Raw genomic sequence first — 12565 nt, forward strand, 5'->3', positions numbered from 1 at the left:
CGGGGAAATGTCGCCGCCTTGTGGACACGCCGTTGTAAATGAATGGGCTTTCGCACTTAGTGCAATTTTCGCCAACTCTCTGACTGGAGCTATGGAAGTATGGAGCTATGGAGCCACCAGCCACCCAGGCTGGAGCTATGGAGCTCTGGAGGTATGGAGCTCTGGTGCTATGGAAGTATGGAGCTATGGAGCTATGGAAGTATGGAGCTATGGAGCTATGGAGCTCTGGAAGTATGGAGCTATGGAGCTCTGGAGGTATGGAGCTATGGAGCCCTGGAGCCCTGGAGCTATGGAGCCCTGGAGCTATGGAGCTATGGAGCCCTGGAGCTATGGAGCTATGGAGCCCTGGAGCTATGGAGCTATGGAGCTCTGGTGCTATGGAGCTATGGAGCTCTGGTGCTATGGAGCTATGGAGCTCTGGTGCTATGGAGCTATGGAGCTCTGGTGCTATGGAGCTATGGAGCTCTGGAAGTATGGAGCTATGGAGCTCTGGAGGTATGGAGCTATGGAGCTCTGGAGGTATGGAGCTATGGAGCCCTGGAGCTATGGAGCCCTGGAGCTATGGAAGTATGGAGCTCTGGTGCTATGGAGCTATGGAGCTCTGGTGCTATGGAGCTATGGAGCTCTGGAGCTATGGAGCTCTGGAGGTATGGAGCTATGGAGCTCTGGAGGTATGGAGCTATGGAGCTATGGAAGTATGGAGCTCTGGTGCTATGGAGCTATGGAGCTCTGGTGCTATGGAGCTATGGAGCTCTGGTGCTATGGAGCTATGGAGCTATGGAGCTCTGGAAGTATGGAGCTCTGGTGCTATGGAGCTATGGAGCTCTGGTGCTATGGAGCTATGGAGCTCTGGTGCTATGGAGCTATGGAGCTCTGGTGCTATGGAGCTATGGTGCTATGGAGCTCTGGTGCTATGGAGCTATGGAGCTCTGGTGCTATGGAGCTATGGAGCTCTGGAGGTATGGAGCTCTGGAGGTATGGAGCTCTGGAGGTATGGAGCTTTGGAGCCCTGGAGCTCTGGAGGTATGGAGCTATGGTGCTATGGAGCTCTGAAGCCATGGAGCTCTGGTGCTATGGAGCTATGGAGCTCTGGTGCTATGGAGCTATGGAGGTATGGAGCCACCAGCCAGCACCCTCCGTGGCTGGATCAATGGAAGTGTTTTAGGTACCAGGCAGCCAAAGGGCCGAGGCCTCACGCTCGACCACGCCGGCGCAGAGTTCCAGCCGCTCGGATAAGCTCTGTCACTCACCCGCCGCGCAGCCACCGGTAACGGGGAAATGTCGCCGCCTTGTGGACACGCCGTTGTAAATGAATGGGTTTTCGCACTTAGTGCAATTTTCGCCAACTCTCTGACTTAGAGCTATGGAAGTATGGAGCTATGGAGCCACCAGCCACCCAGGCTGGAGCTCTGGAGCTCTGGAGGTATGGAGCTCTGGTGCTATGGAAGTATGGAGCTCTGGTGCTATGGAAGTATGGAGCTATGGAGGTATGGAAGTATGGAGCTATGGAAGTATGGAGCTATGGAGCTCTGGAAGTATGGAGCTATGGAGCTCTGGAGGTATGGAGCCCTGGAGCTATGGAGCACTGGAGCTATGGAAGTATGGAGCTCTGGTGCTATGGAGCTATGGAGCTCTGGTGCTATGGAGCTATGGAGCTATGGAGCTCTGGAGCTATGGAGCTCTGGAGGTATGGAGCTATGGAGCTATGGAGCTCTGGAGGTATGGAGCTATGGAAGTATGGAGCTCTGGTGCTATGGAGCTATGGAGCTCTGGTGCTATGGAGCTATGGAGCTCTGGTGCTATGGAGCTATGGAGCTATGGAGCTCTGGAAGTATGGAGCTCTGGTGCTATGGAGCTATGGAGCTCTGGTGCTATGGAGCTATGGAGCTCTGGTGCTATGGAGCTCTGGTGCTATGGAGCTCTGGTGCTATGGAGCTATGGAGCTCTGGTGCTATGGAGCTATGGAGCTCTGGAGGTATGGAGCTCTGGAGGTATGGAGCTCTGGAGGTATGGAGCTATGGAGCCCTGGAGCTCTGGAGGTATGGAGCTATGGTGCTATGGAGCTCTGAAGCCATGGAGCTCTGGTGCTATGGAGCTCTGGAGCTCTGGAGGTATGGAGCTCTGGAGGTATGGAGCTATGGAGCCCTGGAGCTCTGGAGGTATGGAGCTATGGAGCTCTGAAGCCATGGAGCTCTGGTGCTATGGAGCTCTGGAGCTCTGGAGGTATGGAGCTCTGGAGGTATGGAGCTCTGGAGGTATGGAGCTATGGAGCCCTGGAGCTCTGGAGGTATGGAGCTATTGTGCTATGGAGCTCTGAAGCCATGGAGCTCTGGTGCTATGGAGTTCTGGAGGTATGGAGCTCTGGAGGTATGGAGCTCTGGAGGTATGGAGCTATGGAGCCCTGGAGCTCTGGAGGTATGGAGCTATTGTGCTATGGAGCTCTGAAGCCATGGAGCTCTGGTGCTATGGAGCTCTGGAGGTATGGAGCTCTGGAGGTATGGAGCTCTGGAGGTATGGAGCTATGGAGCCCTGGAGCTCTGGAGGTATGGAGCTATGGTGCTATGGAGCTCTGAAGCCATGGAGCTCTGGTGCTATGGAGCTCTGGAGGTATGGAGCTCTGGAGGTATGGAGCTCTGGAGGTATGGAGCTATGGAGCCCTGGAGCTCTGGAGGTATGGAGCTATGGTGCTATGGAGCTCTGAAGCCATGGAGCTCTGGTGCTATGGAGCTATGGAGCTCTGGTGCTATGGAGCTATGGAGGTATGGAGCCACCAGCCAGCACCCTCCGTGGCTGGATCAATGGAAGTGTTTTAGGTACCAGGCAGCCAAAGGGCCGAGGCCTCACGCTCGACCACGCCGGCGCAGAGTTCCAGCCGCTCGGATAAGCTCTGTCACTCACCCGCCGCGCAGCCACCGGTAACGGGGAAATGTCGCCGCCTGGCGGACACGCCGTTGTAAATGAATGGGCTTTCGCACTTAGTGCAATTTTCGCCAACTCTCTGACTTAGAGCTATGGAAGTATGGAGCTATGGAGCCACCAGCCACCCAGGCTGGAGCTATGGAGCTCTGGAGGTATGGAGCTCAGGTGCTATGGAAGTATGGAGCTATGGAGCTATGGAAGTATGGAGCTATGGAGCTATGGAGCTCTGGAAGTATGGAGCTATGGAGCTCTGGAGGTATGGAGCTATGGAGCCCTGGAGCTATGGAGCTCTGGTGCTATGGAGGTATGGAGCTCTGGAGGTATGGAGCTCTGGAGGTATGGAGCTATGGAGCTATGGAGCCCTGGAGCTATGGAGCTATGGAGCCCTGGAGCTATGGAGCTATGGAGCCCTGGAGCTATGGAGCTATGGAGCTCTGGTGCTATGGAGCTATGGAGCTCTGGTGCTATGGAGCTATGGAGCTCTGGTGCTATGGAGCTATGGAGCTCTGGTGCTATGGAGCTATGGAGCTCTGGAAGTATGGAGCTATGGAGCTCTGGAGGTATGGAGCTATGGAGCCCTGGAGCTATGGAGCCCTGGAGCTATGGAAGTATGGAGCTCTGGTGCTATGGAGCTATGGAGCTCTGGTGCTATGGAGCTATGGAGCTCTGGAGCTATGGAGCTCTGGAGGTATGGAGCTATGGAGCTATGGAGCTCTGGAGGTATGGAGCTATGGAGCTCCATACCTCCAGAGCTCCATACCTCCAGAGCTCCATAGCACCAGAGCTCCATGGCTTCAGAGCTCCATAGCACCATAGCTCCATAACTCCAGAGCTCCAGGGCTCCATAGCTCCATACCTCCAGAGCTCCATACCTCCAGAGCTCCATACCTCCAGAGCTCCAGAGCTCCATAGCACCAGAGCTCCATGGCTTCAGAGCTCCATAGCTCTGTTTAGTTTCGTTCTTGCCAGCACTTTTACAAATTTGTAAATAGGAGCTCCATAGAAATTTGCACCAGAGCTCCATAGCTCCATAGCACCAGAGCTATGGAGCTCTGGTGCTATGGAGCTATGGAGCTCTGGTGCTATGGAGCTATGGAGCTATGGAGCTCTGGAAGTATGGAGCTCTGGTGCTATGGAGCTATGGAGCTCTGGTGCTATGGAGCTATGGAGCTCTGGTGCTATGGAGCTATGGAGCTCTGGTGCTATGGAGCTCTGGTGCTATGGAGCTCTGGTGCTATGGAGCTATGGAGCTCTGGTGCTATGGAGCTATGGAGCTCTGGAGGTATGGAGCTCTGGAGGTATGGAGCTCTGGAGGTATGGAGCTTTGGAGCCCTGGAGCTCTGGAGGTATGGAGCTATGGTGCTATGGAGCTCTGAAGCCATGGAGCTCTGGTGCTATGGAGCTCTGGAGCTCTGGAGGTATGGAGCTCTGGAGGTATGGAGCTATGGAGCCCTGGAGCTCTGGAGGTATGGAGCTATGGTGCTATGGAGCTCTGAAGCCATGGAGCTCTGGTGCTATGGAGCTCTGGAGCTCTGGAGGTATGGAGCTCTGGAGGTATGGAGCTATGGAGCCCTGGAGCTCTGGAGGTATGGAGCTATGGTGCTATGGAGCTCTGAAGCCATGGAGCTCTGGTGCTATGGAGCTCTGGAGGTATGGAGCTCTGGAGGTATGGAGCTCTGGAGGTATGGAGCTATGGAGCCCTGGAGCTCTGGAGGTATGGAGCTATGGTGCTATGGAGCTCTGAAGCCATGGAGCTCTGGTGCTATGGAGCTCTGGAGGTATGGAGCTCTGGAGGTATGGAGCTCTGGAGGTATGGAGCTATGGAGCCCTGGAGCTCTGGAGGTATGGAGCTATGGTGCTATGGAGCTCTGAAGCCATGGAGCTCTGGTGCTATGGAGCTATGGAGCTCTGGTGCTATGGAGCTATGGAGGTATGGAGCCACCAGCCAGCACCCTCCGTGGCTGGATCAATGGAAGTGTTTTAGGTACCAGGCAGCCAAAGGGCCGAGGCCTCACGCTCGACCACGCCGGCGCAGAGTTCCAGCCGCTCGGATAAGCTCTGTCACTCACCCGCCGCGCAGCCACCGGTAACGGGGAAATGTCGCCGCCTTGTGGACACGCCGTTGTAAATGAATGGGCTTTCGCACTTAGTGCAATTTTCGCCAACTCTCTGACTTAGAGCTATGGAAGTATGGAGCTATGGAGCCACCAGCCACCCAGGCTGGAGCTCTGGAGCTCTGGAGGTATGGAGCTCTGGTGCTATGGAAGTATGGAGCTCTGGTGCTATGGAAGTATGGAGCTATGGAGGTATGGAAGTATGGAGCTATGGAAGTATGGAGCTATGGAGCTCTGGAAGTATGGAGCTATGGAGCTCTGGAGGTATGGAGCCCTGGAGCTATGGAGCCCTGGAGCTATGGAAGTATGGAGCTCTGGTGCTATGGAGCTATGGAGCTCTGGTGCTATGGAGCTATGGAGCTATGGAGCTCTGGAGCTCTGGAGGTATGGAGCTATGGAGCTATGGAGCTCTGGAGGTATGGAGCTATGGAGCTATGGAAGTATGGAGCTCTGGTGCTATGGAGCTATGGAGCTCTGGTGCTATGGAGCTATGGAGCTCTGGTGCTATGGAGCTATGGAGCTATGGAGCTCTGGAAGTATGGAGCTCTGGTGCTATGGAGCTATGGAGCTCTGGTGCTATGGAGCTATGGAGCTCTGGTGCTATGGAGCTATGGAGCTCTGGTGCTATGGAGCTCTGGTGCTATGGAGCTCTGGTGCTATGGAGCTATGGAGCTCTGGTGCTATGGAGCTATGGAGCTCTGGAGGTATGGAGCTCTGGAGGTATGGAGCTCTGGAGGTATGGAGCTATGGAGCCCTGGAGCTCTGGAGGTATGGAGCTATGGTGCTATGGAGCTCTGAAGCCATGGAGCTCTGGTGCTATGGAGCTCTGGAGCTCTGGAGGTATGGAGCTCTGGAGGTATGGAGCTATGGAGCCCTGGAGCTCTGGAGGTATGGAGCTATGGAGCTCTGAAGCCATGGAGCTCTGGTGCTATGGAGCTCTGGAGCTCTGGAGGTATGGAGCTCTGGAGGTATGGAGCTCTGGAGGTATGGAGCTATGGAGCCCTGGAGCTCTGGAGGTATGGAGCTATGGTGCTATGGAGCTCTGAAGCCATGGAGCTCTGGTGCTATGGAGCTCTGGAGGTATGGAGCTCTGGAGGTATGGAGCTCTGGAGGTATGGAGCTATGGAGCCCTGGAGCTCTGGAGGTATGGAGCTATGGTGCTATGGAGCTCTGAAGCCATGGAGCTCTGGTGCTATGGAGCTCTGGAGGTATGGAGCTCTGGAGGTATGGAGCTCTGGAGGTATGGAGCTATGGAGCCCTGGAGCTCTGGAGGTATGGAGCTATGGTGCTATGGAGCTCTGAAGCCATGGAGCTCTGGTGCTATGGAGCTATGGAGCTCTGGTGCTATGGAGCTATGGAGGTATGGAGCCACCAGCCAGCACCCTCCGTGGCTGGATCAATGGAAGTGTTTTAGGTACCAGGCAGCCAAAGGGCCGAGGCCTCACGCCGTTGTAAATGAATGGGCTTTCGCACTTAGTGCAATTTTCGCCAACTCTCTGACTTAGAGCTATGGAAGTATGGAGCTATGGAGCCACCAGCCACCCAGGCTGGAGCTATGGAGCTCTGGAGGTATGGAGCTCAGGTGCTATGGAAGTATGGAGCTATGGAGCTATGGAAGTATGGAGCTATGGAGCTATGGAGCTCTGGAAGTATGGAGCTATGGAGCTCTGGAGGTATGGAGCTATGGAGCCCTGGAGCCCTGGAGCTATGGAGCTCTGGTGCTATGGAGGTATGGAGCTCTGGAGGTATGGAGCTCTGGAGGTATGGAGCTATGGAGCTATGGAGCCCTGGAGCTATGGAGCTATGGAGCCCTGGAGCTATGGAGCTATGGAGCCCTGGAGCTATGGAGCTATGGAGCTCTGGTGCTATGGAGCTATGGAGCTCTGGTGCTATGGAGCTATGGAGCTCTGGTGCTATGGAGCTATGGAGCTCTGGTGCTATGGAGCTATGGAGCTCTGGAAGTATGGAGCTATGGAGCTCTGGAGGTATGGAGCTATGGAGGTATGGAGCCACCAGCCAGCACCCTCCGTGGCTGGATCAATGGAAGTGTTTTAGGTACCAGGCAGCCAAAGGGCCGAGGCCTCACGCTCGACCACGCCGGCGCAGAGTTCCAGCCGCTCGGATAAGCTCTGTCACTCACCCGCCGCGCAGCCACCGGTAACGGGGAAATGTCGCCGCCTTGTGGACACGCCGTTGTAAATGAATGGGCTTTCGCACTTAGTGCAATTTTCGCCAACTCTCTGACTTAGAGCTATGGAAGTATGGAGCTATGGAGCCACCAGCCACCCAGGCTGGAGCTCTGGAGCTCTGGAGGTATGGAGCTCTGGTGCTATGGAAGTATGGAGCTCTGGTGCTATGGAAGTATGGAGCTATGGAGGTATGGAAGTATGGAGCTATGGAAGTATGGAGCTATGGAGCTCTGGAAGTATGGAGCTATGGAGCTCTGGAGGTATGGAGCCCTGGAGCTATGGAGCCCTGGAGCTATGGAAGTATGGAGCTCTGGTGCTATGGAGCTATGGAGCTCTGGTGCTATGGAGCTATGGAGCTATGGAGCTCTGGAGCTATGGAGCTCTGGAGGTATGGAGCTATGGAGCTATGGAGCTCTGGAGGTATGGAGCTATGGAGCTATGGAAGTATGGAGCTCTGGTGCTATGGAGCTATGGAGCTCTGGTGCTATGGAGCTATGGAGCTCTGGTGCTATGGAGCTATGGAGCTATGGAGCTCTGGAAGTATGGAGCTCTGGTGCTATGGAGCTATGGAGCTCTGGTGCTATGGAGCTATGGAGCTCTGGTGCTATGGAGCTCTGGTGCTATGGAGCTCTGGTGCTATGGAGCTATGGAGCTCTGGTGCTATGGAGCTCTGGAGGTATGGAGCTCTGGAGGTATGGAGCTCTGGAGGTATGGAGCTATGGAGCCCTGGAGCTCTGGAGGTATGGAGCTATGGTGCTATGGAGCTCTGAAGCCATGGAGCTCTGGTGCTATGGAGCTATGGAGCTCTGGTGCTATGGAGCTATGGAGCTATGGAGCTCTGGAAGTATGGAGCTCTGGTGCTATGGAGCTATGGAGCTCTGGTGCTATGGAGCTATGGAGCTCTGGTGCTATGGAGCTATGGAGCTCTGGTGCTATGGAGCTCTGGTGCTATGGAGCTCTGGTGCTATGGAGCTATGGAGCTCTGGTGCTATGGAGCTATGGAGCTCTGGAGGTATGGAGCTCTGGAGGTATGGAGCTCTGGAGGTATGGAGCTATGGAGCCCTGGAGCTCTGGAGGTATGGAGCTATGGTGCTATGGAGCTCTGAAGCCATGGAGCTCTGGTGCTATGGAGCTCTGGAGCTCTGGAGGTATGGAGCTCTGGAGGTATGGAGCTATGGAGCCCTGGAGCTCTGGAGGTATGGAGCTATGGTGCTATGGAGCTCTGAAGCCATGGAGCTCTGGTGCTATGGAGCTCTGGAGCTCTGGAGGTATGGAGCTCTGGAGGTATGGAGCTCTGGAGGTATGGAGCTATGGAGCCCTGGAGCTCTGGAGGTATGGAGCTATGGTGCTATGGAGCTCTGAAGCCATGGAGCTCTGGTGCTATGGAGCTCTGGAGGTATGGAGCTCTGGAGGTATGGAGCTATGGAGCCCTGGAGCTCTGGAGGTATGGAGCTATGGTGCTATGGAGCTCTGAAGCCATGGAGCTCTGGTGCTATGGAGCTCTGGAGGTATGGAGCTCTGGAGGTATGGAGCTCTGGAGGTATGGAGCTATGGAGCCCTGGAGCTCTGGAGGTATGGAGCTATGGTGCTATGGAGCTCTGAAGCCATGGAGCTCTGGTGCTATGGAGCTATGGAGCTCTGGTGCTATGGAGCTATGGAGGTATGGAGCCACCAGCCAGCACCCTCCGTGGCTGGATCAATGAAAGTGTTTTAGGTACCAGGCAGCCAAAGGGCCGAGGCCTCACGCTCGACCACGCCGGCGCAGAGTTCCAGCCGCTCGGATAAGCTCTGTCACTCACCCGCCGCGCAGCCACCGGTAACGGGGAAATGTCGCCGCCTTGTGGACACGCCGTTGTAAATGAATGGGCTTTCGCACTTAGTGCAATTTTCGCCAACTCTCTGACTGGAGCTATGGAAGTATGGAGCTATGGAGCCACCAGCCACCCAGGCTGGAGCTATGGAGCTCTGGAGGTATGGAGCTCTGGTGCTATGGAAGTATGGAGCTATGGAGCTATGGAAGTATGGAGCTATGGAGCTATGGAGCTCTGGAAGTATGGAGCTATGGAGCTCTGGAGGTATGGAGCTATGGAGCCCTGGAGCCCTGGAGCTATGGAGCCCTGGAGCTATGGAGCTATGGAGCCCTGGAGCTATGGAGCTATGGAGCCCTGGAGCTATGGAGCTATGGAGCTCTGGTGCTATGGAGCTATGGAGCTCTGGTGCTATGGAGCTATGGAGCTCTGGTGCTATGGAGCTATGGAGCTCTGGTGCTATGGAGCTATGGAGCTCTGGAAGTATGGAGCTATAGAGCTCTGGAGGTATGGAGCTATGGAGCTCTGGAGGTATGGAGCTATGGAGCCCTGGAGCTATGGAGCCCTGGAGCTATGGAAGTATGGAGCTCTGGTGCTATGGAGCTATGGAGCTCTGGTGCTATGGAGCTATGGAGCTCTGGAGCTATGGAGCTCTGGAGGTATGGAGCTATGGAGCTCTGGAGGTATGGAGCTATGGAGCTATGGAAGTATGGAGCTCTGGTGCTATGGAGCTATGGAGCTCTGGTGCTATGGAGCTATGGAGCTCTGGTGCTATGGAGCTATGGAGCTATGGAGCTCTGGAAGTATGGAGCTCTGGTGCTATGGAGCTATGGAGCTCTGGTGCTATGGAGCTATGGAGCTCTGGTGCTATGGAGCTATGGAGCTCTGGTGCTATGGAGCTATGGTGCTATGGAGCTCTGGTGCTATGGAGCTATGGAGCTCTGGTGCTATGGAGCTATGGAGCTCTGGAGGTATGGAGCTCTGGAGGTATGGAGCTCTGGAGGTATGGAGCTTTGGAGCCCTGGAGCTCTGGAGGTATGGAGCTATGGTGCTATGGAGCTCTGAAGCCATGGAGCTCTGGTGCTATGGAGCTATGGAGCTCTGGTGCTATGGAGCTATGGAGGTATGGAGCTATGGAGCCCTGGAGCTCTGGAGGTATGGAGCTATGGTGCTATGGAGCTCTGAAGCCATGGAGCTCTGGTGCTATGGAGCTCTGGAGCTCTGGAGGTATGGAGCTCTGGAGGTATGGAGCTATGGAGCCCTGGAGCTCTGGAGGTATGGAGCTATGGTGCTATGGAGCTCTGAAGCCATGGAGCTCTGGTGCTATGGAGCTCTGGAGCTCTGGAGGTATGGAGCTCTGGAGGTATGGAGCTCTGGAGGTATGGAGCTATGGAGCCCTGGAGCTCTGGAGGTATGGAGCTATGGTGCTATGGAGCTCTGAAGCCATGGAGCTCTGGTGCTATGGAGCTCTGGAGGTATGGAGCTCTGGAGGTATGGAGCTCTGGAGGTATGGAGCTATGGAGCCCTGGAGCTCTGGAGGTATGGAGCTATGGTGCTATGGAGCTCTGAAGCCATGGAGCTCTGGTGCTATGGAGCTATGGAGCTCTGGTGCTATGGAGCTATGGAGGTATGGAGCCACCAGCCAGCACCCTCCGTGGCTGGATCAATGGAAGTGTTTTAGGTACCAGGCAGCCAAAGGGCCGAGGCCTCACGCTCGACCACGCCGGCGCAGAGTTCCAGCCGCTCGGATAAGCTCTGTCACTCACCCGCCGCGCAGCCACCGGTAACGGGGAAATGTCGCCGCCTTGTGGACACGCCGTTGTAAATGAATGGGCTTTCGCACTTAGTGCAATTTTCGCCAACTCTCTGACTTAGAGCTATGGAAGTATGGAGCTATGGAGCCACCAGCCACCCAGGCTGGAGCTCTGGAGCTCTGGAGGTATGGAGCTCTGGTGCTATGGAAGTATGGAGCTCTGGTGCTATGGAAGTATGGAGCTATGGAGGTATGGAAGTATGGAGCTATGGAAGTATGGAGCTATGGAGCTCTGGAAGTATGGAGCTATGGAGCTCTGGAGGTATGGAGCCCTGGAGCTATGGAGCCCTGGAGCTATGGAAGTATGGAGCTCTGGTGCTATGGAGCTATGGAGCTCTGGTGCTATGGAGCTATGGAGCTATGGAGCTCTGGAGCTATGGAGCTCTGGAGGTATGGAGCTATGGAGCTATGGAGCTCTGGAGGTATGGAGCTATGGAGCTATGGAAGTATGGAGCTCTGGTGCTATGGAGCTATGGAGCTCTGGTGCTATGGAGCTATGGAGCTCTGGTGCTATGGAGCTATGGAGCTATGGAGCTCTGGAAGTATGGAGCTCTGGTGCTATGGAGCTATGGAGCTCTGGTGCTATGGAGCTATGGAGCTCTGGTGCTATGGAGCTCTGGTGCTATGGAGCTCTGGTGCTATGGAGCTATGGAGCTCTGGTGCTATGGAGCTCTGGAGGTATGGAGCTCTGGAGGTATGGAGCTCTGGAGGTATGGAGCTATGGAGCCCTGGAGCTCTGGAGGTATGGAGCTATGGTGCTATGGAGCTCTGAAGCCATGGAGCTCTGGTGCTATGGAGCTATGGAGCTCTGGTGCTATGGAGCTATGGAGCTATGGAGCTCTGGAAGTATGGAGCTCTGGTGCTATGGAGCTATGGAGCTCTGGTGCTATGGAGCTATGGAGCTCTGGTGCTATGGAGCTATGGAGCTCTGGTGCTATGGAGCTCTGGTGCTATGGAGCTCTGGTGCTATGGAGCTATGGAGCTCTGGTGCTATGGAGCTATGGAGCTCTGGAGGTATGGAGCTCTGGAGGTATGGAGCTCTGGAGGTATGGAGCTATGGAGCCCTGGAGCTCTGGAGGTATGGAGCTATGGTGCTATGGAGCTCTGAAGCCATGGAGCTCTGGTGCTATGGAGCTCTGGAGCTCTGGAGGTATGGAGCTCTGGAGGTATGGAGCTATGGAGCCCTGGAGCTCTGGAGGTATGGAGCTATGGTGCTATGGAGCTCTGAAGCCATGGAGCTCTGGTGCTATGGAGCTCTGGAGCTCTGGAGGTATGGAGCTCTGGAGGTATGGAGCTCTGGAGGTATGGAGCTATGGAGCCCTGGAGCTCTGGAGGTATGGAGCTATGGTGCTATGGAGCTCTGAAGCCATGGAGCTCTGGTGCTATGGAGCTCTGGAGGTATGGAGCTCTGGAGGTATGGAGCTCTGGAGGTATGGAGCTATGGAGCCCTGGAGCTCTGGAGGTATGGAGCTATGGTGCTATGGAGCTCTGAAGCCATGGAGCTCTGGTGCTATGGAGCTCTGGAGGTATGGAGCTCTGGAGGTATGGAGCTCTGGAGGTATGGAGCTATGGAGCCCTGGAGCTCTGGAGGTATGGAGCTATGGTGCTATGGAGCTCTGAAGCCATGGAGCTCTGGTGCTATGGAGCTATGGAGCTCTGGTGCTATGGAGCTATGGAGGTATGGAGCCACCAGCCAGCACCCTCCGTGGCTGGATCAATGGA

This window comes from Syngnathus leptorhynchus, unplaced genomic scaffold (assembly GCF_054491065.1).
Source record: "Syngnathus leptorhynchus isolate UIUO unplaced genomic scaffold, UIUO_Slep HiC_scaffold_52, whole genome shotgun sequence".
In the NCBI taxonomy this organism is placed as follows: domain Eukaryota; kingdom Metazoa; phylum Chordata; class Actinopteri; order Syngnathiformes; family Syngnathidae; genus Syngnathus; species Syngnathus leptorhynchus.